At 33.6% G+C, this 27,181-nt stretch overlaps 2 non-coding genes and 1 pseudogene across 2 annotated transcripts; all 3 read right to left on the bottom strand.

Moving 5' to 3' along the window:
- Positions 1-5,694: 5,694 nt before the first annotated feature.
- Positions 5,695-5,798, bottom strand: LOC141425259 (U6 spliceosomal RNA). The gene has a single exon (XR_012450335.1). It is a non-coding gene; the product is annotated as a U6 spliceosomal RNA (small nuclear RNA).
- A 1,155-nt stretch (positions 5,799-6,953) lies between these two features.
- Positions 6,954-7,060, bottom strand: LOC141425194 (U6 spliceosomal RNA). Its single transcript, XR_012450283.1, has one exon. It is a non-coding gene; the product is annotated as a U6 spliceosomal RNA (small nuclear RNA).
- A 15,633-nt stretch (positions 7,061-22,693) lies between these two features.
- LOC109677784 (translationally-controlled tumor protein-like) lies at positions 22,694-23,422 on the bottom strand (annotated as a pseudogene).
- Positions 23,423-27,181: the final 3,759 nt, after the last annotated feature.

Raw genomic sequence — 27,181 nt, 5'->3', positions numbered from 1 at the left:
GTGTGAGAGGCAGGGCTCTAATTTCAGTCCTCTACATGTGGATATCCAGTTTTCCCAGCAATATTTATTGAAGAGGATGTTTTTTCTCCATCGTGTATTTTGAGCTCCTTTGTCAAAGTTCAGTTGGCTGTACTTGTGTGGATTTATGTCTATGTTTTCTATTCTAACCTATTGGTTTTCTTGTCTGTTTTTGTGCCAATACCATGCTGTTTTTATTGTTATGGCACTGTAGTATAGTTTGAAGTCAGGTATTGTGATACCTCTAGTATTGGATTTTTGCTCTGAATTGCTTTGGCTATTTGAGGTCTTTTATGTTTCCATATGTATTATAGAATTGATTTATTCCATTTCTGTGAAGAATGTCAGTGGAATTTTGACAAGGATTGCATTGAACATGTAGATTGCTTTTGGTAGTGTGGTCATTTTCACGATGTTGATTCTACCAATCCATGAGCATAGGAGATCTTTTTTCCATCTTCTGCTGTCTTCTTCGAGTTCTCTCTTCAGTGGTTACAGTTTTCATTGAAAATGTCTTCAGTTTTGTTAGTTAAATTTATTCCAAGATACTTTATTATTTTTGAAGGTATTATAAATGGGATAAATGGGATTGTTTCCCTAATTTCTTTGTCTGTTCCTTGTTGGTATATAAGAAGATTTATGAATATTAATTTTGTATCCTGCTGCTTTGCCAAAAGAGTTTGTGATTTCTAATAAGTTTTTTGGTACAGTTTTTAGGGTCTTTTAGGTATAGGATCATGTCATCTACAAATATGGATAGCTTGACTTTTTCCTTCCCTATTTGAATCCCTTGTATTTCTTGTTCTTGTCTTATTGTTCTGGCTAGGAATTCCAAAACTACATTGAATAGAAGTGGGGAAAGTGGGAATCTCTATCTCCTTCTTAACTTAAGCAGCATTGGTTTCCATTTAGTATAATGTTGGCTATAGGTTTGTCATATATAGCCTTTATTATGCTGAGGTACACTTCTTCTGTTCCTAGTTTCTTCACAGCTTTAATCATGAAAGAGTGTTGAATTTTGTCATAGGCTTTTTTTCTGCACTTATTGAGACAATCATATCACCTTTGTTCTTATTTCTGTCCATATGTTGTTTTACATTTATAGATTTATGTTGAACCATCCTTGCATCCCTGCAATGAAACCAAGTTGGTCATGGTGAATCATGTTTTTGATGTGTTGGTGAATTCTGTTTGTCAGTAGTTTTTTGAGAATCATTGCATCTATATTCATTAAAGTTATTGGTCTATAATTCTTTTTTTTATTGCATTTTTATTGGGTTTTGGAGTGAGTGAATGTTGGCTTCATGGAATGAGTTTGGTGGTGATCCTTCCCTTTCTGTTTCCTGGAAAATTTTGAGGAGTTTTGGTATTACTTCTTTAAAGGTTTGGTAAAATTCAGCTGTGAAATTCATCAGGTCTGGGGCTTTTCTTTTTAGAAAATGCATGTAATCCATTTATTTAAGTGGTTGATACATCTTTGTTCAATTTTGGTTGGTTATATGCATCTAGGAATTTACCCATTTCATCTAGATTTTCTAATTTACTTGAATCTAAGTTTTCAAAGTATTCTCTAATGATCCTTTGTATTTCATTAGCATTTGTGGTTATGTCCCCTTTTCAGCTTTGATGTTATTAATTTGGGTCTTTTCCCTCCTCCATTTTGTAATTATGACTAAGGATTGTCAATCTTGTTGATATTTTCAAAGAACCAACTTTTCTTTCATTGATTCTTTGTACACATTTTTTGGTCTTGATCTCATTGATATCAGCTCTAATCTTTATTATTTCTCTCTCTCTGATAGTTTGGTTTTGGTTTGTTCTTGTTCTAGAAGCTTAACATGAATTATTAGATTGTTTTTTTGAGGAGTCTCTGTTTTTTAATGTAGGCATTTATAGCTTTAAATTTTCCCCTATATGGCCTTTGCTGTGTCCTACAGATTCTTATAGGTTGTATTTTAATTTTCATTAGTTCCAGGAACTTTTTGATTTCTTCCCATATTTCTTTACTCCCCCACTGGCCATTCAGCAGTGTCTTGTTCAGTATCCTTATGTTTGAATATTTTCTGTGGTTTATTTTGTTGTTGACATCTAGTTTTATTCTATTGTGATCTGATATGATACTGGGGTTGTTTCAATTTTTTTGAATTTGTTGAGACTTCCCTTGTGTCCTACAGTATGATCTATTTTGGAGAAAGTTCCATAAGCTGCAGAAAAGAATGTATGTTGCATAATTGTTGGGTGAAATACTCTGTAGATATCTATTATTTCCATTTGCTCTTCAAAGCATCCCAGCTCTGAAGTTTCTTTGTTGATTTTTGGCATGGAAAACCTATCTAGGTGACAGTGGGGATTTCAGGTCTCCCAATATAACTGTGTTAGGGTCTAGTTGTGCTGTCAGGTTCTTTAGTGTTCTTTTAACATAGTTAAGTTCCTTATGTTTGGGGCATATAGTGTTAAGAATTGATATTTCCTTTTGATGAAATGTTCCTTTAATTAAAATGAGGTGACCTTAATAGTCTCTTCTAACTTATTTTAGTCTGAATTCTAATTTGTCAGATGTAAGTATAGCTACTTCTGTGTATTTATGGGGTCCATTTGTTTGGAAAATGTTTTGTCACCCTTTGACTCTAAGCCAGTGTTTAGTTTTTTCAGTGAGTTGAGTCTCTTATAAGCAATATATGGTTGGATTTTGTTTTTAACCAAGTTTGCTATTCTATGTCTTTTTATTGGGGCATTGAGGCCATTGACCTTCAGTTTTAGTATTGAGAAGTGTGTGGCATTGCAGTCATTTTCATTTCCTTATTGTTTACTTTTTGTCTTTTTCTTGTTTACTGGTCTGCTTGGTCAAAAGGCTTTATTATTTCATGCATCATCCTGTCTCACTCTAATTTCTTCTGTGTGTAAGAGACTTAATATTTATTTTCTTCAGTTCTGGCTTGATAGTCATGAATTCTTTTGGTTTTTGCTACTGTGGAAGGTTTAATTTCTCCTTCAATTAATAAGGATAATTTTGTTGGATAGACTAGTCTAGGTTGACAGATGTTTGCTTTCAGGGCCTGAAATATGTTTTTACATGACCATCTTTCATTTAGAGTGTGTTGAGGAATCAATCTGCTTTATTCTAATGGGTTTGCCTTTATATTTGACTTGTCTTTTCTCTTTGGCAGCTTTCAGTATTCTTTGTTTGGTATGTTGAGTGTTTTGATTATGTCATGCCTGGGGGTGTTTCTTTTTTGGTCCTGACAATTTGGTGTTCTGCAAACTACCTGCACCTGGATGTTCATCTTTTTTCAAGGTTGGGGACATTTTCAGCTATTATTTTATTAAATAGGTTATCTATGCTGCCTTTAGCTTTTATCTCTTCTCATTCTTCTATACCCATGATTCATAGGTTTAAAAGTGAACAAAACTTTTTCCATTATTATTTCAGCTATTAGTCAGAGCTTACTGAAGACTTTGAAGAATCTGATGCAATCACTAAATAATACCCAAAGGTTGAACTTACTGATCAGATTTCTAAGAAAGCTAAATTTTCTCTTTAATCACCAATTTTATTATCATGTGTTTTTGATATGTTTATGAGTATAGAATATAAATTTCAATGTATTCCTTTATTTATCACACACTCACATACACCCACAAGTTTTCCAGAAGAGTAGTGAGATAAGATTTTTTTATTTAATAGAACCTTGGCTCCTGCCAAGATTGACTAACAGTGTTCAGATTTACTCTACAGAAGTATCTAAAGAAAAACTTGTTTTTGCTGATATTTTATATCAGGAAACCAAGAGTAATGATTTGTGAGAAGTGAGAAGCAAAGATGAGGTGAACCTTTCAGATGCCCTGGTTCACTGGCTATAGAGTTCTAGTCTGTGGCTCAGGGAAGTGAGAGAGTCAGGAAACAGGTCACTCTGTCTAAGAGGAAGAGGGCTGGTTTTCAGACAGGAGGAAGAATCTAGAATTTGCAAGGTAAAGTACCTGAGAGGATAGAGGATTCAGCTTTTATCCTGACCAGCACATGAGCGTGTGGAAAAACACCAAGCCGGTAAGTGCACCAAATGAAAGAATTAGAGAGAAAAACTTCTGAATTGTCATATAACTATATACGTCTGATTATCCCAGCCAGAATGGAAAACTTCCTAATTCACATAGCATCATAGAAAATTTTCACAATGGTTTCTTCTCAATCATAGGAGAAATTAGAACTGAATTCAGTGCTGCTCTCTCTATAACAAAGACTTAAAAATAAACGTCTGAATGATTAAAATGTTTCTGAATAATTTAGCTACATTATAAAATAAAGCTCAAATATATTTGTAGGAACTCTGAAATTTCCAGAATTTAACACAGTGAAAATTGCAGTCTAGCAAAAATTCAAAAATTACCAGACATGCAAAGAAGCAGGAAAAAATACTGAAGCTACAAACCAATGAATGGAAACCTAGAACTGACACAGGTGTTAGCTTTAGCAAAAAAGGACATTAAAAGTTATTATACCTGTATTCCATATGTTCAAAAGTAAATTACAGACACAGATGATATTAAAAAAAGACCCAAACTGAACAATGTCTGAAATAGAAATAATATTACCTAACAGTTATGTGACATTTGTCTTTTGACAAATATTCCACATAATAGCAAGCTAGAAGTTGTAGAAAAATTATTGTGAATATGTAATAATATAAACTCTTCATAAATTAACAAAGATGAACGGAGATTTTTTTTAAATGAGGTTGTTATCATTACAGTGAGATTTCAAGTTGCCTTATTATATATATATATATATATATATATATATATATATATATATATATATACTTTTATTCCACAAAGAGAGTGGGAATGTATTCGGAATATTATGTGAAGAAATAATGGCTGAATTTCTCCAAGAAACATTCTTTAGGCAATTTTGTTGTCAAATATTGAACAGATCTTCCTGCATATACATCACAGTCAAATAACTAGGAATTTTTTCCTTTACTGATTAAGAGCAAGGACTTTGAAACAGACAATCCTGAATTTAAATTTCATTTCCACCATCTAGTAGATATGTGAATTTAAATGTGTTATTTGATAATGATGTGCTTTGGTTCAAATAACATCTACTATATCACTATAAAGGTTATTTATTAAAGCTGAAGTTAAAATATATGTGTAAATGGTACTGAAAACTCTTAAAACTTAACACACATGCTCAGTGTTGACATACAAATACAATAGTGTGGTCCAACATGTTCCTCAGGGAATCTTTGTTAATTTCTCTTTTCTTTCAAGAGACTCTTTTTTCTTTCCTTCCTGATTCAGTCTCTAGATTTTTTTTTTAAAATCTCATATTACTAAGTGTTTATGTTTAGTGTCAAGATTTCTCTGAGTGGAAAAGCTGGGTCTCATTGTTGCAATGCTTAGTTTTATCAAGGGATCTTCTCTTAGATGAAGGAAAAGGCAATAGAAATAAGTAAAATAGGTTCAAATAGAGACTCAGAATGCATTTGCAAGGACTTTTTTCTTACTTTACAAGATCCTTCTTCTGAATCTTCACCTGTACTTCATTTTTCCTTTCTGAGAACAGAATGTTTTGAGAGGTCACTTGAGGTTTGCATGAGTTATATGCATTTGCTTCCTACTGTTGAAACTGCTAATCACCACAAGAATAGTGACTTAAAATAACACAAATTTAATAATTTACATCTCCAGAAGTCATGAATTTGTGTGTTATTCTTGTATAGGAGCCATGCTAATCTTCATTCCAATTTTAGTATATGTGCTGCTGAAGCAAGCACTATAAATAAAAGAATGGATTCCTTGCCAGGCATCAGTGGCTCACGCCTATAATCCTTAGTACTTCGGAGGCTGAGATCAGTAGGACAGTGGTTGGAGGCCAGTCTGGACAAATAGTTCACAAAGCAGCTGATAGGCTGAAAGCAAGATATATGCACAGCTGAGTTCCTTCTGGAGACTTTAGAGAGAATTTATTTCCAGCTCTAGGAGGCCATCTGCATTTCTTGGCTCATGATCCCTTCCACCATCTTCCAACTATTGCTTCTCCTTTGTCTCTGACCTTCCCAACTTTTCAAGAGAATACCCATGACGTAGTTGGAGCCTATCAGGATAAACAATGATAATCTTTCATCTCATGATCTTTAATTTAATCACATCTGCAAATGTGTTTCTTTTTTTTTTTTCCCCATGAAAGGTAACACATGCATGTTTCTGGGAAATAGGAAGTAGATGTCTTTGGGAGTCATTATTCTGCTTACCATACTATGGTTCCCTCACTGGCCTCAAGGAATCCATGGATGTAAGTAGGGCTGCAGCTCAGCTGGAAATTGTAAACTGGTAATATTTCACCTCTGTGTAAGAAGGCAAGTTATAGCATGTATAAAGGTTCTTATCCCTAAGGTGGAAAAACTTAGAGCATCCCCAAATTAAATAAAGACCAGCATGACTAAAGTATGTATGAAGACCTGAATTCAAATTTTTACTCGCTCCAGATCTATGAAATTTTACTTAACATATCTGAATAAGGCTATTCTTCCTTATACCCAGGATATTAATATTTCATAGAGTCTTTAGAATGACTGAAAATATATCTAAAGTGAGAGGATAGCTGTAATCATTGGGTAAATACTTGTGATTTTTATAAGGCCAGTGAGCATGTCTTTACTCGCATCCTCAGTCTTTTTGGTAGTAACTGTGTGTCAGAACCAAAAATATTCAATTGGCAAGAGAAACTCCCCATTGCCAATACTCCCAGTTCAGCTTTGTGCTCCATCTTCTCTTCCTCTTGTACAATGTCTTTGCCAATCAAGGAATGTAAATCTCTTATTTAAGTCCTTTGAGTAGAGCAATCAAGCACAGTTTGTGTGCACTGACTGGATAGAATATTTTATGTAAATGGTTATGCTAGTTTTTATAACTAGGAACATATATATAGAGAGAATATGGAACACTTCATAAATTTGCATGTCATTCTTGTGCAGGATCCATGCTAATCATTTCTATAGTATTCCAATTTTAATATATGTGCTGTTGAAGTGAGTACTATAAATAAAAGAATGGAGTCCTTGCCTGGTACCAGTGGCTCACGCCTGTAGTCCTTACTATTTGGGAGGCTGAGTTCAGGAGGATAGTTGTTGGAGTCTAGTCTGGACAAATAGTTCACAAGAACCGCACCTCCAAAATTACCAAATCAAAATGGACTGGAGGTGTGGATCAAACCATAGAATACCTGCTTTGCATGCATGAAGTCCTGAGTTCAAACCTCAGTCCAACCAAAATAAGAATGAATTCCTTTATGTGAGCACTTTTAAATCTTCATTTATCAAGTGGCAAATTAGAGCAACAACTTTTATTAGTTTATCAAAAGTGTGAGATAAAAGATATTCATATGAGTGTGACACAAAATCATATTCATATATTCCCAAATCTACCTTCATTTATTTTCCACTGCTAAAAAAGTTTTAGATGACAGTTTTGCCAACATACTAATTAGCTCTCTGTTACAGGATTTTCAGTAAGATTCCACTTACAACTGCTATGTTTTATTGTCAAGAAACCTGACAAGGATATATCGTTTTTAAATGCTGAACAGGTTAAGCAATAATGAATTTTTTTCTTCTTTTTTGCATTTTACATCATTTGGGATGACTAAGCATAATAAATTTTGGATTCTTTCATTTGTGTTGGTTTTTTTTTGGCTGTTCATTTTTATGTCAGATGCTTTGCTGGAAACTGAATAGCACTTTTTGTCTTTTAATTTTGACTGGAATGCTACAATGAATAATGTTTGTTTTAACTTATATGAGAATTATGAGTAGTCTAGTAAATGCCCAACACTTATTAGGAGCTCAAATTAAACTGGTTTAAACAAATAAACATTTTGAGGCAATGTGAAGGCAAGGAAGAAAAATGTCATTTCATTCCTGGTTTTAAAAAAATCATTTTTTAGTGTCCACATGTTCCATATGGCATTTAGAAATTTTCTACACCCTTCTTTTGACACAGATAGACAGACATAGGATGAAATTTAAGTGATAATGGGCCAGAGGTAGAGTGATCGGCCTGCAAGCAAGTAACATCACTGATGGCTGGCTACCACCACAGTCTACAGAGAGGCAGGGAAAGACTTATTCAGAGAGGATGCTTCTGCAATACCTTGATTTTGTTCTTCACTGAAGATCTATGAAAGAAGGAATTTTTATTCTTTTAAGCCACCATTTGTGATACTTTGTCAAAATAGCCCTAGGAAATCAGGTATTTTTTGGATGATTCAGCATGTTCTATATCTCTTGTGTCAAGATAAGAAAGCAAGTTAAACCACAATGAGTAATTCAGTTTTGAATTTTTCAATAACTTTCTATCTAAAATATAAAAACTTGGTTGTTTCTCAGTTCCAGGAAACTATTCTGGAATTTGGCAATGCCAGACACCAATGGTCTGAGATGGTGGGCAAAAACAAAACTAAACAAAACATTTTTCTGTTTTAATCATTGTATTTCTAAATTCTTATGTGTACACATTGTTGAGTCCTGTTTATGTAAAAGGTACTAAAAAGAGTAATTTGTATCACCTATTATTTGCCAGTTATGAGAATTTTAGATCCTTTAGAGACAGAAATGTTCATTTAGAGTTTGAAAATTCTTTTTTTGTAGGGAACCTTACTAGTCATTGAACTCCTGTCTTCATGCATGCTAGGCAAGTGCTCTACTATCAAGCTATAGTCCTTGACCTAAAGATTCTTTATTTACATTTTATTGGAAAGCATGTGTACTGTGAACTATAAATTTAGGAAAATCATGCCATAGGAATATTTTATATAGATTCAGCCTAGAAAGCTACTGATGTCATACACTATCAAAACCTTTCCAAAATGCTCCCTCACTAGAACCAGTAGATCACTAAAATGGTATTTATGAATCAGATTCAGATATGGAAAACAAATTCTTTAAAAAGGTCATCAGTATGAAGAAGAAACCTCATATCAATTTACAATGGAAGTGTAAATTTAGCCTTAGTAGAGAGAAGTTATTGGAAACACTTATAGGTTATATATTTCACCATACTTCCATTTTGCCATTTCTTCCCAGACCACTACCTTGAATGTGTCATCATGAGAAGGTTGCTTTACAGAACACACTAATTTAAAGTGTTCAGATTTTAATGCATATGTGTAATTTCTTCAGAATAACTATGGCATTTGTCAAACTGTACTTAAACATTACTGTATACTACAAAAAACATACAGGCATTGAAACCTTTGTTGTAAAGTGCTAGATAGATTTTATTTTTCACACTCAAAGCATCTTAGGAAAAATTCTCTTATGAAGGAACAATCTGCCTTTTCTGAGGTTTCCTAAGTATTTCTCTGTTTTATCGGTGTTTCTTTGCCTCTCTGTATTTTCCTGACACATACATACATATGATAGAGACTTTGAGGTATGTTGATAAGAGTTCAAGTTTTGTGTCTATCATTTATTAACTAAGCAATTTGTCAATTTATCTAATATCTTGTGCCTTGGTTCCTTGATTTATGAAACTATGTAATAATATATATTAAATGATAGGGTTGTTGTTAGAAGTCAATAAAGTCAATAACAGGTGAACCATTTATCACAATGCCTATAAAACAAACAAATATTAAATGGGAAATAAATGATAGCACACAAAATTTGGGGATTTCTATCTTAACTTCTGTGTAGCCATTATTTTTTACCCACAATTGCCATAAAATCAAGTGCTTTTACTAAAGATTTATCTTCAGAATAACATTTTCATGGAGGCAAGTTTTGACCTTTATAACTTACTTTGTAAATCCTTAGGGATAATAGTAGTGCAATGCAGTGTGTTTATTTTAGACACAAGACTTCTTGGTGACAGAGAAAGTACTTTGTTTTCTACAAAGGGCTGAGAGGCAGAAGTACCTGGAGAAGAGGTGTAGGGCAAAGAAAGAGGGAATTTAAAACACTTCCTAGGCTGCTGGAAGAGATTTAATAAAAGATGGAAAATACTAAGAGCTAAAACATGGCTATGGATTTGGTTGTTGATCTCATCTTTCTCACAATGGGTGTGAGAAACTTCCTATAAATTTAGAAAGATCTAAAAGCTATTTTTGCCTTACTTCCTGGGATGTAAGCCCCATAAAGTTTTCTTGTCCTAAATATTGCTACAATAATGGTAACAATAGAAAGAGGCAAAATGGCTCATATCAGAGACTGGCAAATTCTTCCTTATAAAAGGCCACATAGTAAATAGTTTAGGCTTTGTTGATCAAATAATGTCTGTCACAACTCTTCAATTTTACCTTGTATTAAAAAACAGCTATGGACAATAAATAATGAGAAAAGATTTTCCTTATGAATATAGAATTTTTAATTGTATATAATTTAATACACCATGATATATCATTTTTCTTTGGATAAATTTCAACCATTTGAAAATGTAAAAACCATTCAAAGCTCATGGAAGGTACAAAAATACAGCATATGTCAGATTTTGTTCATGTTCTATGACTTTCAGTGCCTTAGTTGAATCACAGAGACAATCTAACACAGTTCTTTTGAGTTTCCAAGATCACCGCTTTTGAGAGGAAAGAAAATATGTGAAAATGAATAATAAATATTTAATAGAGAAGCAGAGGATGTAGAACATGTGGACTGAAAAATGTAGGCTGAAATGGAGCCATGTTCACTCAAAACACAGGTAGCATTCAATGACCATTCACAATGTGATCCATGTCACTCCCAACTAAAAAGCAAAGATGAGAATAATAAGCCAGGAGAAAGTGCAGCCAGTGCCAAGGAGCATCACAGAACTGGAGTTCATGCCCAGGTTTTCTACTGCTTTCTATGTAGTTAGAACCATCAATCCTTAAGGGCCAGTTTGTTGCCTATTTATTTCCAGGAGACTTCATTCAAATGTTTGAGTCAACCCTTCTCATGTCGTCAGGCCATCCAGGCTCCCAATCTCATTAACTGAAAGTAGAAGGCTAAATAAAGCATGAAAGAAATTCCCATTTTGCCCCTGTTGGAACTAGACAGAAGTTTGAATTCTCTACTTAAGCCACAATAGTGAAGGGTGTGCCGCTCTACTATAATCTTTATATAATCCTGCACTAGAGACCTCCATGGGACCATCAACATTTTAAATATGTTTTTAGCCAAGAAGTTTTAGCTAAGATATTTTAGATTAAGAAATATCAAAAAACAATTTAAAAACCTTACTTTGCTAACCCTGGTTCACCATGGTACAATTTCTGACCTTTCCATGATTACCTAGGATTTATCCCATATTCATAAATCTCAGTCTCATCTTTTTCATTCAATTTGCTCATCTAATCCTATGAATTTAACTTTTTTACTATCTCCCAGTTTTATTTCAGTTCAATCTCCACAGCAATATTTTAGGCCTTTTTTTTTCTTCTTTTTGGAATGAGATTTTCACCGGTCTCTCTGCGCTCAGTTTCATCTGCTCCAACTCTTATTTCTCCATATTTGTTTCAACTTCTGTTGCTTTGATTATTTCTAAAGTATAAATCTGATCATATCTGTTGCCTATAATAATATCTCACAGCCTCATAGCCTACAGTAGAAATGTATAAATTCCTTAGTGATGGTATTCAAGATCCTTTATTATACTAAGTTCTCTAGGCTCTTCTCTCACACTCTTGGTATCATCATTGAGTGATTCAGACATTTTGACGTAGGTAGTTGTAGTTTGCCAGTGGTACCAATTGCTCTCTCTTATGACCATTTTTCTCATAAGTGTGTTATAGATAATAAAATACTCTAATATAGTATTAGTTATTTTTTAAATAAATCTTTCCAAGATTGAACAATGTATAATACGACAATAAAGAAATGTCGTATAAATGTATTTCACTACTATAAAATTTCTCAGGATCTAAAATATACAGTATATTGTTATAAGAGGAATGCAACAATATTTAATATGAAGAATTTTTGATCATTGACCCAACATAGAACACATATTAACTTTATACTACTTTATCAATTTGACCTATCTTTTCTTATTCCAAATGTCAAATAAACCCTTTACAATTTCTCTCAAAAACAGTGTGATAAAATATTCTATATCCAAAACTATGTCATGCACCCCTACTTAGCTATCAGTGTATGGAACAAGTTATCTGTAAGAATATAGAAAATTTGTCTTCAGTTAAGCTCTGTATTATTTGAGTCACCAATATTTGTTTATATTCCAATTTCCATTTTGCAACATTAGGATAACTTTACCAGAATCAAGGTAATTCAAAGTTTTGATTTCAATATTTTCTCAAAGCCAATAGATTCTGGGCAATCAATTCTTCTTGAAGAAAGTAATAACTTGTTTTGTGATAAAATTTTCACTAAAGTCTAGAGCATCAGAGTTACTTCCTTTTCCTGATGAAATCTAGGTTGCAAAGACCTAGATTATAGGTCTATAATCTATAGACCTATAGATTATAGGTCTATATGATATAGGTCTATATCATAACTTCTCATTATGGAGAAGTACAATTCTTTTGGTGTCAATCCAAATCAAGTTATAGAAGATTTAAGGAAGTCAAGGTGATAATTATCTAAGTAGAAAAACTTGGAAAATGTTTCCCATCCACTTTAATAATTGTGTTAATTTTGAGTAAGTATGGATTTAGTTTAGAAACATCAAATGTTCATGGGAAAATACCAAGCAGTCTTTGCTAAATATTGAATACAAATAATTCACTTTGAGAGACCAGGTGGGTCATGAAATTACAATTATTTCCCCCATGCCCATGTGGCTTACTTATTTCTGTTTGAAATCATCCATATCCTTACATGCCTTAGGCAAAGCTTTATTGAATTGATTAGAAAAATTTAAGAATTTTTTATTTAGCTTGCTGCATTGTTAATATAAGCTTGTCAATGACTTGAGATTACCTTTTTTTCTCTTTACAATGTTTAGCAAAGAAAATAAAATGAATGGTTGTTTTACTTAGGAATAGCTCATGTTTTTTAGCAGTTTTATTCTTCAAGAAATATACTACGTTGCCAAGCTACAGCTCTAGACAAATGAGAAAATGATTTTCCTGACTTTTTTTCATTTAAATACTCAATCATGACATTGTGTTATGTTATTTTCAAATAGAATGTCCTTTCTCTTCACATAAAAAATGAAGAGAATGGAATAATGTGATTGTTCAAACCTTTGAATCAATGCATATTCATCAGAATGGATGATATGGAAGTCAAATACACTGACTGCATGTATTTAAATATTCTCTCATGATTTTCATGAGTAATCATTAAAGTAAATTCAAAAATATGCTGTTATGCCAAGTATTTTTTGCATATTTTCCCATTTCAGAGTCTTATGTTACCTACAACCTATAGCAATTGTCAAATCAGCATTTAAGTTAAGACATTGTGACAAGGAAATTTAAAGAATGTCTATGAGCTTGAGTTTTCTTGATATATATGTACAACACGTTTTCAAAAAGCAATTCATGGTTACATAATTACTTTCAGAATAGCTTGCAATATACTAATATTGACATGGAAACAATAATTATAAATCGCAGAGACAGCAAAAGGACAAAACTTTAACACTGTGAAATCTTAAAAATTCTACTGTTTTAAAACAGTACCAATTCACAATTAATGAGAAGTTTAGTCCCATTTGATCTGGAATGTTTGTATTTGAGTAGCTCGAAATCTTGCTCTAAGAAGAGAAGATAACATTCTACAAGTTTGCTCCCTAAAAAAGGCAGACACTGTGTGGAAAATAACCTCCAATTTACCAAGTTTAAACTAAATTATTTACTTAAAATACATTTGGTTCAGGTATTTCAGTAGTACTACACATGTGCTGTTCATCTTCAAGCTATAATAACATGTCAGACATGGAAGAAAACTAGTTATACTTAACCAGCTCTTGTATGATTAGAAATCTTTGCTGAAGGGTTGGCGTGTAGCTCAGTGGTAGAGCACTTGACTGGCATACATGATTCCTAGCACAACACAAAAAATAAAATAAGTCTTCGCTGATGAATCTATAATGGACACTCACTATTTTACAAAGAAGGTGGAAATTATTTTTTATATAATATTCTAATTTAGTAGATTTGTGGTCTAGATATAATAAGCACGTAAACCATTCCAGAAGTGTGTAGTTTGATTGCTGCATATTAAGGAATGGTATTTATTAGTAAAGTCTTTATGTTTCATAAATTTATCCTGCGATAAACTGAAATACCAAATATTACAAGACCCAAAGCTATATTCAAAGATGAATAAGAAGTATCAAGTTTATAAAGAAAGCAATGAGAATACATTTGTTTGTTTCTGTGTTCCCAAATAAAACTCTGAGTATAAGATTTAAGAAAGTTAATTTTACATTTTGATTGCTGGATTGATTTTTGGAAATACATATGAACTAGAAAAAGCCAGAAATCTTCTACTTATAAGTTTCAAATTTCAAGTAGAGACTTTCACAGTGTCTTGAAGCTTCAATATGTTGAGAGAGTTATAGTTCATGTTAAAATGACGTTTTTTCCTTACAATGAAGCATTTTGTCTAATTTTTAAGTAATACATCATGATACTTCTGATAGCAGTTTCTCAAATACCTTTCCTATTCAGAGTTGTTGCTGAAGAACCAACTACTGTATAATATATGTATATACACAAATGTACGTCCATAATAGATAGATGATACATAGAAAGACAGATGGGCAGGTAGATAGAGATATCTTGTGTAGACAAGGAAACTGAGGCCTCTGTATATCATCCACTTCATTTTGTTAAAAGCTTTTCAAGGAGGCTGGGTGAAATAAGATAGAGGCCACTTGGAGTGGTTTGGACCCATTGAGCAGACTGGGCAAATAGCAACTAGCTTTTCCTATTTCATATGAATTATTCTCACAGATTTTTAAAGTTACTGCTCATAGTCATTTTAGAAGGTATATCAGGAGTCATTTAGATTTGCTACTTTAGCCAACAAATATTTTTTTCTTATCCAAGTTTATGGCAAATATTTCAAAAGAATATGTCTCACAAATCAGTTATGAACATTGATTTCAGTAGCTATTCTAGCACAATAAATCATTGAAAATAAAAGGTAAGTGCAAAAAAGAGTATTTTCAATGTTAGCCTTAATGGCAGTTTACAGTAAGTGCTTTGCTGGTGCTATTTAATTTAACCCTCTCAAAAGCTAATTGAAGGAAGAGACTATTATTATGCCTCCTCACTGATGAGGAAATTGAGGCACAGTAAGGATAGGCAATTGTCCAACGTTGTACAGCCAGTTAAGTGGCCTGATATAGCAAACAAAAAGGCCCTGCCCTGGGAAGGAACTTGATGTGTTAGAAAAGCAAAACTCTGACCAGCAGGGACTGCAGCCTGTGATAAGAAAAATTGCAGAAGCCAGATCTCATGAAGACTTAAAGTTCACTCGAGGATTTGGGGGAGTATTTATTGTACATTTTTACTCCTTTTTGATTTATCACACATTAATCATTTGAGGAATTTCATTGTGATAATTCAATACATACATACAATGTATCTTGAACAAGTTCACCTACTGCATTATATAAATACCCACTCCCCTTCTTCCTCCCCATCTTTCAGGGTTTGGTGGGTTTCATTATGCTGTCTTCATATGTGTGTGTGAAGCATAATTCCATCATCTTCACTCCTCAGGAATCATTTCTTTCCTCCTACGTTCTCCCCTGATCCCTGCTGACAATATTAAAAACAATTTCAAGACCATGAATAAAATAGTGAAAACCTAAGTTATTTCTTGCTATAATATCTTATTTGAATTTCAATGAATTTTTTTAATTTCAGTGAGCAAAACATAATGATATCAGACTTTTAAAGAGGAATCTAATGAAAGTAATAGTATACAATTATGTACTAAATTAAACTCTAGACATAATGTCAGAAAACCAAATTCTTTTTAAAAATTTAGTAAAATGATTACTTTTTTAAAGTTTACATTCATCACATTACAACCTAAGGAATGAATTGGTTAAGGTAAAAATTATATTTTAAAGTAGGTTTTAAATCTTATTCTTAAGAATGGTATCAAATGCACTGAATAGAAAAGGACTTGAAAATTAAAAAGTATGGAAATGCCAGGCAATTTAACTTAGAATCAAACCAGTTGCCTGAAACTTTATGACATATATGTGCATTATCATTTATTTTCATATATAACATATGTTTATACATGCTATGTACATGTTAGATACTATACTATATAGCTATATATAACTATAAATAAATGAGAGGACATGAAAATGAGCACTGGACATTAGCATAGAATGGACACCTCATGTTTCTATCAAGATAAGTGAACACAATGCTATAAGTTCCTAATAAAAGAAATGCACACTGGAAAACTTCAGTTGTAGCTGTTATTTTTTCTTCCAGAATTTGTTTTGTTTATTTATTATCAATTTAACCATGCAGTATATTTCTTCTTTGTATACAATAAAACATTTAAACTCTAGTGGGACTTGGGTAGTCTACACCAAATTTACCCATTCTTTGTCACTAAAACTAACATGGTTTGGGCTGAAGCTGGTAATCGAAAAAAAAATCTACTTTTTGTTTAAGTTTCTATTCTTCTATTCAGAATTTCTGAATAGCACAAATACAAATAAATAAATAAGTAGTCTCTTTTTGAATTCTTTTTTGTCTCTGAAGCCTGCCATACTCTATGCCACATCAGATTCAAAGAGTCATTGAAGCAACAGAAAATCGCTGGTTTAATGGGTTGATAGACAGCTCTCTATAGTAAGCTTTTCTTGTCCATTTTATCAATGCTGACAGACACTGTTGGGAAGAGACCAAAAATAGTATCCAACAGCAGCACTTCGAAAGTAATGTACAACCTTTACTTACACATGTAAAATATAATTTTTAAAATATTTTATATGCATTTGATTTGACTTTATCCATATATGCAGCAACTCTGTGACTTTTCTGGAACATTATTACATATTTTATTATAATTTATATTATTAGATATAATGGGGTCAGCTGGTTCCAGAATGCATCTGGTTATTTCATTGAGAAGATCATAAGTAAGAACTTTATTCATATATGTTTAAGAAGATCAGATATAAAAGAGATATTTAGAGAGAAGAATGCATTATTCTCATTCTTTGGATAATTCCTTCATTTGGTTGTTTGCTACTAAAACTTCACAAACTGCTGATAAATTTGTCAGCAGCTGAATTGTGACATCAATTCTCAAATTAATGGGATGTTATATTTTTTATGGTCTATGAGAAACATGTTTTTATAATAATTGACATAGTAACACAAAAATAATCAAAAATAAGTTTATCTTTAATAAATAAAAATGAGAATATCTGGCTTTATATTTAGAAAAAGAAATTGTAGATTTTGGAAACAAAAATAACTGTGGCAGACTTGAACATAAGTGAAATATATGTTTGTATGAATTTTTTTTAAATTAAGCAACTTATTTCAGAGTATAAATAACAGCAGTAAGAATTTTTCTTAAGTGTAAAATTTAGTTGAAAGAATGTGAAATAAAATCCATTAGAAATAAAACTGTTTAGTTGTTTGGTACAAAAACAATTTTAATTACCTCTCAAATATAACTTCCACATTAAAATACAAGGTTTTTATGCTAAGTTGCCACATTCAATACACTAAATCATTTTGTAATGAAATGAATGAATAAAACTAAACTAAAAGGACCTTAAACATAACTACCATTTGTATCCAAAAGCATTTGGATATTAAAAATTGCCAATTTCTTTTAAAAATCATTTTTCATTGAAACAATGGGAAAGGTCATCATTATAAGCCAAATAAAGATAATAGATTTAGTCTCAAAAATTCACAGAACTAACCTTTATGTACACATCAATGGCTTGTTTCAGTAATACAAGGGTAAATAACAGTCTGTCTTCATTTAGGATGTGAGAAAATGGAATATAGGAAGAAGACACAATTTGGACTTGTTTCTATCTCTTAGAGAACCAGTATTACCTATTCATCACTTTAACATAGCTCCATTGTTGTTCTCTGCTATACTGGGATGTCACGATGCTCACATATTCAATGTGTGTCTAAGTGTTCCATTTTTTCCTGCTTGTGGAAGGCTGTAGCTGCATGTTAAATTCAAAAGTGACAGCAGATCTATAGAGTGGTTCTCTATTAAAGCTTTTTATATGAACAGAATGGTTTGCATGTTGAAATGTCTGTTGCCCATTTTGCAGCCAAAATTCCTGTATTTGTGATTTGAATGCAGAAATACCCATAGTCACTCTCAAAAGGATTTGTTTAATCCATGTCCTGATATCATTAGCACTGACAGGGTTTAGGGTAACACTCAGGGAGATAAACAGTGTTGATATATTTCTTCAAAGAATGTGTTCTGTCAGTGAATGTGTCCAAAAGCATCAGGGCATATAAACATTCCTCAAGTGGGTTTACTTATCAAGTGTAAAATGACTGGCCAGGAGAGCACCAGGGTTTTGACAGCTTGTGGTTTGAAATTAAGCATGACCCTTTGTACTCTTATACAAACCTTGTCCAGTTTTTATCTATCTTGATTCAAAAGGGAAGCAGTCAATTCTAAATATAGCAAAGTGAGGACAATTGCAAATATAATTATAAAAAATCAATTTAAAATAAAGATTCTACGTCTTTAAATACACCTTGAAATAGGAATGAATATATCAGCTTTTTTTCCCATGACTTTCAAAGTACCACAATAGGAAAAGTCAGAAGATGAATAAATAACAAGGAGTTTGAAACAGCTTGCAATTTTTTTATTAATCATATTCCTTGTCCAAGTGAATATTTATTTTGTTATTTCCATGAACATGCTAATCCTAAAACTATCCATTAAAAAATAATGGATATCCATTATTCTTCAACTAAAGGGCCAGTAATTTGAAGTTTTGGAGATAAATTGTTCCACTATTTAAAAACTAATATGAAGAGGAAGCATTTTTATGTCATATTGAATCATGATTGAATCTATTCTTGAGGAATTGTTCCAAAGAATTGAATGTAAACATTTTGTATTCAAACCCCTATAAAATAATATAAAATATGTATTTTTAATAAAACTAAAGTTTTCTTCAGCTCATATTTTTCCCTTTTTATGGTGTAATAAAGTGCATTTGACTAGGTGAGTTCACATTGACAAGCTAAAATAATTAATACAAATAAATAACATGTGTGATAGTAGATACTCTTTAAAAAAACACTACTATTGAAGCAGAATGAGTTACTCAAGTACAACCCTCATAAAATTAAGCTAATATCACAAATAATGATTGAAGTTCTCAAAAAGATCTCTCCAGATATGCAAACATAGCTTATCTGATTATTATGCTTTATTCTTTTTAAGTTTTATTCAAATTCTATCAATTGGATTTTTAAATCAACATGCAGCCTAGCCTAAATTCATGGTAGATTTTTTAAACTAAAACTGAATAAATATATATACATTACTAGAAGGACAAAATACTAATCCTCATCCTTATAATTATAAACTTACAATTGTAGAACCATAGGCAGGAATCCCAACGTCTCTCAATTTTCCATCCGTTATATTTCATAAGACAAGTATCACTTGCAGGTCCATAGCTTTGAATCCTTAGTTCATAATGGATTCCATAATATTAATATACACATGAATTTTTATCTCACAAATGAAAAGTGTATCTTTTAAACCATTTTAATTAATTAATTAATTAATCTTTGTGGTGGTAGGGATTGAATCCAGGGCCTCACACAAGCTAGGCAGGCATTTGAACCACACTCACATTCTTTTTCTTTGTATTTTGTTTATGTGACACAGTCTCACTATTGCCTGAACTGGCCTCAAATTCATTATTCTCCTGCCTTTCCCTCCTGAGTAGCTGAGATTATAAGCCTGAAACACTACACCCAACAAATTGTTCAAATTTTTAATGGTGATTAAATTACTAATTTCACTCAAAATGTCCATGTCTTCTTTGGTATTTTGCTTTCTTTTGCCACCGTAATTAGATTATGACCTTCCCTCTCCATTTAATTTAGTCAGAATACTCTTCCTCCAGGCAATGAAAGGAAGAAAGGAAAGAGTTGTATGGTCAAATATTTCAATGACTTTTATTGCACTAAGTAGGTCACCCTAAGGATTCCATTGTCCAGATACCACATGATCATTTCAATAGATGCAGAAAAAAGCCTTTGACAAAATTCAACATCCTTTCATGATAAAAGCTTTGATAAAACTAGAAATAGAAGGAATGTTACCCTAATATAATAAAGTCTATATAAGACAAGGCTGTAGTCAACATCATACTAAAGTCAGCAAAAACAAAGGTGTCCACTCTGTCCACTCTTATTTAACATAGTCTTGAAATTCCTAGCCAGAGCAATAAGACAGGAAGAAGAAATAAAAATAGAATACGATTCAAAAGGAAGCAGTCAAACTATCCCTATTTGCAGATATCATCATCTTATACTTAAAAGATGTGAAAGACTCCACAAAAAACTCTGCCATAACAAAGGGACTGAGGTAGAATGAAAATTAGAGGAGATAAATCAGTTGGGCTTACAATACACCTATACATGGAAATATCACAAAGAAACTCCCTGTGTATAGCTACCTGTATCTCAAACAAACAAAAATGTCATGTTTTTCTTTTTGTCTTTTCCCTTCTACAAAATTGACAACAGGAGGGCAGAATAGGTCCTGCCCAGGGGAAGGGTTGGACCAGTGGGTAGAGGCAGGTGGTGGGGGAAAAGGGTAAAAAAATGTGTACACTTGTATGTAAATGCAAAAATGATATCTGTTGAAATTATCCCAGGAATCAGGGGAGAGGAGAGATAAAGGAATGAATTCAAGCATGATATATTTGATGAATTGTAAGAACTTTTGTAAATGCCACAATGTACTCCCATCCAACACAATAATAAAGAAAAAAAAAACTCCTAAGTGAAAAACTCCACCAAAATTCTCCTAGACACCATAAAAAGCTTCAGCAAAGTATCAGGATACAAAATCAATTCATAAAAGAGTAGCCTTTCTGTACACCAACAATGAACAAACTGAGAAAGAATATAGGAAAACAATTGCATTTATAAAAACCTCAAAAAATACCTAGGAATGAACTTAACAAATGAAGTGAAAGACCTCTACAAGGAAAACTATAAACCACTGAAGAAAGAAATCAAAGAAGACTGCAGAAGATAGGAAGATCTCCCATGCTCATGGATTGGTATAATCAATAGATTATCAAAAGCAATCTATATGTTTGATGCAATTATCATCTAAATTCCAATGACATTTGTCACAGAAGTTGAAAAGTCAACACTAAAGTTCATCTGAAAGTACAAAAGAGAACAGACAAGGCAAATACTGAACAAAAAGAATAATGCTGGAGGTATTACAATACCTTCAAACTATACTACAGAGACATAGCCATTAAAACAGCATGGTACTGGCACAAAAACAGATATGAAGAACAGTGAAACAGAATAGGAGACCCAGATAAGGATATTGCATCTATGCCCACCTGATTTTTGACAAAGGTCCTACAGACATATAATGCAGCAAAGACAGTGTCTTCCACAAATATTGTGGGAAAACCAGATCTCTGCATGCAGAAAACTGAAATGAGATCCTTGTCTTTCACCCTGAACAATTATCAACTCAAGGCTGACACTTATTATATTAAGGAGCTTAATATAATACCTGAAACTTTGAAGGTACATTGTAATTCCAAGAATACATTGGAATTAATAGGCATAGGCAATGACTTCCTAAATTGAACTCAAATGGCTCAGCAACTAAGAGAAAGAATTGACCAATGGAACAACATGAAATTAAATGGCTTCTGAACAACAAGAGAAATGGTATCTAAATTAAAGAGGCTGCCCATGGAGTGGGAGAAAATCATTGCCAGCTATAAATCTGAGAAGGGGTTAATAACCAGACTATACAGCGAGATCAAAAAACTACACTTCCAAAAAATAAATGATACAGTGAAGAAATGGGCAAATGAACTAAACAGTGCTTTTTCAAAGGAAGAAGTCCAAATGGCTAATAAACACATGAAGAAATGCTTAACATCCCTGGCTGAAAAGGAAATGAAAATCAAAACCACGTTAAGCTTTCACCTCACTCCTGTTAGAGTGCCTACCATCAAGAACACAAACAACAACAAATGTTGGCAAGGCTGGGGGGAAATTGTAAATCCCTGTAATTTACATTTACAAGGAATATAAATTAGTACAACCACTGTGCAACACAGAAGGAGGTTCCCCCAAAACTAAAAATAGTTCTACCATGTGATTCTGCAATTCCACTCCTAGAGATATATTTGAAGGAATGTAAGTTAGGTTACAACAAAGGCACCTGCACACCCATGTTTATTGCCCCATTATTCACAATAGCTAAGGTACGGAAACAGCCAAGATGCCCCACTACTGATGAATGGATTAAGAAAATGTGGTATTTATGCACAATGGAATTTTATTTGGTCACAAATAAGAGTAAAATTTTGTCATTTGCAGGTAAATGGATGGCACTGGAGAACATCTTTTTTTTTTACTTTGCAGTACTGGAGCCCCCCCCTTTTTTTTTTTGCAGTACTGTGGTTTGAACTTAGGGCCCACACTATGAGCCCTTTTTGTGATGGGTATTTTTTCTTTTTTTTGAGTTTAAATGCACTTTATTTTTAGACAACCTACATGACATGTTTTTCTTAAAAAACAATGCCTCCGCTCCACATAAATCACAGTCAAGAGAAATGAAGAGCTCAAATTGACATCAGTCCCATTTGTCATAAGTCCTGGTGTTGTGTGGTGACAAACAGCAGCCAGTTATGATGACAGGTGATAGATCCAACATAATTGTCCAATTTGTTAACATTTTTCCATTTTTAAACCATCCTTAAAGAAAATCATATACGGGGTCACACCATCCTCATGGTAGTCCAGGAGAGCAACCATGCCATCTGGATTCATGTTTTCACCAGTGAAAACCTGGTAGTTATTAAAATTAGCAAGGATGTGCTTGATTTGTTCCGCAGCCCCCATCATGAAACGTTTTACTGTTTCTGGTCTCTGTTCTTTAAGTTTGCCTTTGAGTGATTTCATGTAATCTTTGATATACTTCTTGTAGGCTTCTTTTGTGAAGCTGGTTTCCTGTAAGTGATGGTTCATGACAATGTCACAGGGATTACTGTGCTTTCGGTACCTTCGCCCTCAGGCTCTTCAGCGGAAGCATTTCCACCAATGAGCGAGTCATCGATGTTACCCTAGGTCCTACTGACCATCTTTGCCCTCCACCTCCAAGCACAGCCCATCTGCGATCTCCCGGATCTTGTAAATGTCGGAGAACAGCTCATCATGGCTAATGAGGTCCCTGTAGATGATCATGATGGTGGCTGGAGGGAGAAGACAGCCTAGCAGGAGCCTGGAGCTCAGAGCAAGAGCCGTGCAGCCAGGGCGGCCCTGGGGGGCGGGGGGAAGAGGGCAGAAAAGCTGTGATGGGTGTTTTCGAGACAGTGTCTCAGGAACTATTTGCCAGGGCTGCCTTTGAACTGTGATCCTCCTGATCTCTGCCTCCTGAGTAGCTATAATTACAGGCATGAGCCACCAGCACCTGGCTGAGAACATCATCTTAAGTGAAGTTAACCAAGTTCAAGAAGGCTAAAAGCCACATGTTTTCTCTCATATGTGAGAAGTAGACCTAATGCAAGTACAGCAGTATTATGAAAGACAGGTAATGGTAAGAGGAAGTCACATAGGAGAGGGGCAGTGTAAAAGAAGGAAGTTGAGGTGATTATTGTTGATGTGATCTCTAGACAAGAATGAACATAGCCTTTTTAAAACTGTTAAAGCCATCATAAAAAATTAAGGATTAAGGTACAAAATAAAAAACAGAGGACATGAAATGTCACAAGGAAACTCTCTGTGTAGCTATCTTAAACAAACATGTCTTTTTTTTTTTTTTTACAAAATCAGAGCACAGGAGAGAGTAATAGGTCCTGCCTGGGGCGAATTAATACCGTGTGAGGAGGAAGTGGGGAAATGACATAGTAAGTTGTCATAATCTTAATTGTCACTTACGGAAGAAAATGACCATATGAATACTAGTAATAGAAACACATTAGAAATTGCTCAATGAAAAAACATTTAATTTTATAGAGCTTATGGCCATAATATTTGGGTTTAGGTATAAAGTGTCTCCACAAAAGACTCAGGTGTTGAAGATTTGTCCCCACCTTCTGAATCCAATCATGGGGAATAAAATTCATCATGAAGGCTGTGACCTCATCAAAGAGGCAATCCATTGATAGTTCCAGAATTTTGATGGCATTATTGGGCAGTGGTAGAAACTTACAGAAGTATGGACCTTATTGGAGAAAGTACGTCAGGAGGATATCTCCTTGGGGTTGTATCTTGTCCCTGACCTCTCTTTGTCTCTATCCCTGTCTCCTGACTACCATGAGGTGAGCAGCCTCTACCACACTTTCCTACTGCTGTGATACCTGCTTCATTGTAGGATTAAAGGAAATGGACTCAGATGACCTGCATCCTCTGAAACAATGAGCTAAAATAAATCTTGTCCTTTAAGTTTTACCTAAAATCCTGACTAACACAACCTTCAAGAAACATGTATGAACTCATAGAACACATGTTAAATATGTTTAAATGACATACAATATTGACCATTCTCCTTATTTCCTCTTAAAGGACAGTTTTAAAGAAAACCTACTCATCTTTTCTTACTTTATTATACCTCATCAAGGAAGAAGGTCAAGGCTTTAACTTCATTTTAAAAGAGAGAATATCTTGTGATGAGGAGTTGAAGAGTAAAGGTCATTTTTTTCCTAGAGCAAAATAACAAAAGTTTAAGTGCCATCAAATATTTTGGAAAGGATGGGGGTTTAAAAATTTGGCAGCCAGGACCTAGGTGAAAAGGAAGATGAGAAGAATCAAAAAAATGTAAGTGATCTTTATTGACCTGTGACTTTTGGATAACTATGGCCTCTGGCATATGACAGCAGTATGCATTTCTTATAAAAACAGGTAAGAGAGTTAAGCCCTGTCCTGGAGGAACGTATGTGTGTGCAAGAGTGTGTGTGAGCAAATTTGAAAGAGTAGGAATACTGGGGAAAGTATAGTAAAATAAAGTGTAACTGTTATGTATTTTTCCTTTTGATAAAAATCAAAACCCCATTATTCTACAGTTAACCCATCTCATTCTTAATCTGTGCTTACTCTTCCTCAAATTTCCTTCAGATAGTCCATTTTCTCTCAAAATAATTTTCTTTCAATTAATATACTCATCAAATTGGGAGGAAATTGAAAAACTGCTCCCATCTCTAAAAATCTTTCTTAGATGTGATAAGCATGTTAGCTGATAGATACCTTTGCAATCTGCAATGAAAAAAATGAACATTGTTTTAGATCTTGCAAAGACATCCACAAGAGCACAGGGCACATTTAGGACAGGAAAGTAGGATCCTTTCCTTTTACCTGAGCCATAAGGTTTTTGAAAAATAGACCACTTAAAATACAGTCATTAAAACTTTGTATAAATTACACGTTTTACTCAGAAAAAGAAACAGGATAGAAGAAGATGTATTTTAATGACAGATTCATTTCCCTGTAGAAAACTACTTAAATATAGTAATAAAAACTGGGAAATTATTTCATCCATATTTCCTTTAACCTTTCAGGGCATCTGCTCAGATTTGTTCAGAGAGAATCATTTTACACATACATAAGCAGACACTGTCAAATTTAAAATAAAAGATGAAAGGGAAAATCAACTCTAACATCATCAATACTCCCTGCTGTAAAATCCTACTCAATCTATGTTTTTTTTTCCCTTGGTTCACAGAAATGTTTCTTATAAAAATATGAAAAAGACAACCTCGCCCTGTGCCTCTACCTGATGGTTGCCCCCTCTCACATCGATCTCACCTACTTGTTTCATCCTAGGAGCTGCGGGACCAGACCCTGCACACAGTGTCAGCAACAGCTGCCTCTCAGTCAGATATGCCTAGTGGGGAACCGTGGGGTGTTTGTGAGTCTAGTGGGGGCTGATTTGCTCTGGTTCTAAACTCAAACCGTACAGAGAAGCTGACTCAAGATCTCTATAAAATGTCCTACCTAGTAGCAATCTTAAAGGTAAAACTTTCTTTGGAGAAGCTACCTGAGAAAATAAGACCTAAATGGAACTCAAGAAGAACAAAAATGCTAAGATGCTAAAGTTGGCTCACATTCGAAATTGTATCTTTAGGCCACACTTCAACTCTTACTATATAAAAATAATTGTGTGATGTGGAAGTTAACATAGAATGGGAATGGCTAAAAGTCATTGGATTTTAAAAGATGTTGCTTACTTGGATGCATGTGTATCTGTTACACAATGACAAACAGCACATTTTTGGCCAAAAAGAAACTCTACCTACATTCTTGGGGCAAGTAAAGTTTGTCCCAAGCAAGTTTCAAATGTTCATTTTAATATTTGTACCTTCCCTTAAGCAAGGTTAGTGTAGGAAGAAATGGAGAGAAGAACTTTCTGTTCAATGCCACACTTATTAGCAAACTAATATGGCTTTCATGTATTTTTAGTTGATAAGAAGCATGGACAGAAGACAGGATGAGTAGGCATGGCTCTAGATTTACATATTTTCTTCAAAAGATCCCAAAGTCACTTTCCCAAGGCTGCTGTGTCAACATGCAGGATGTGGAGTGGAGCCTACTGAATCTTCTTTGCTTTCATAAAGATTAACTCTCATAATTCTGTGTACCAAATAACTTTGCATTATAATAAGTGCTCAATAATTTCTTATGCCTATGGTTCAGAATGTAAATTCTAAACCAAGGACTAAATAAAGTCATGAATTCACAGACTAATGGAAAAAATCTCATTATTACTGTATCCATTGGGATCATGTTTGGCTGGGAAAAAATAAATGTCTCTGCTTTAAAAAAAAAAAATGCCCTAGTGCTTGCTGGTGGAAAGACTTAAGCAGTAAGAGCTCCTACTTAGCTAGCACGAGGCCCTAAGCCTCAGTTCAAACCCCAGTACCACCAAAAAAAAAAAAAAAAAACCTGCCCTGAATGGGATAGAAAATTTCTCTCCTTTAAAAAGCACACAATGTGGTAATCTATGATGAC

Source organism: Castor canadensis, chromosome 7 (assembly GCF_047511655.1).
Source record: "Castor canadensis chromosome 7, mCasCan1.hap1v2, whole genome shotgun sequence".
In the NCBI taxonomy this organism is placed as follows: Eukaryota; Metazoa; Chordata; class Mammalia; order Rodentia; family Castoridae; genus Castor; species Castor canadensis.
This window is presented reverse-complemented; position numbering and strand designations above follow the sequence as displayed.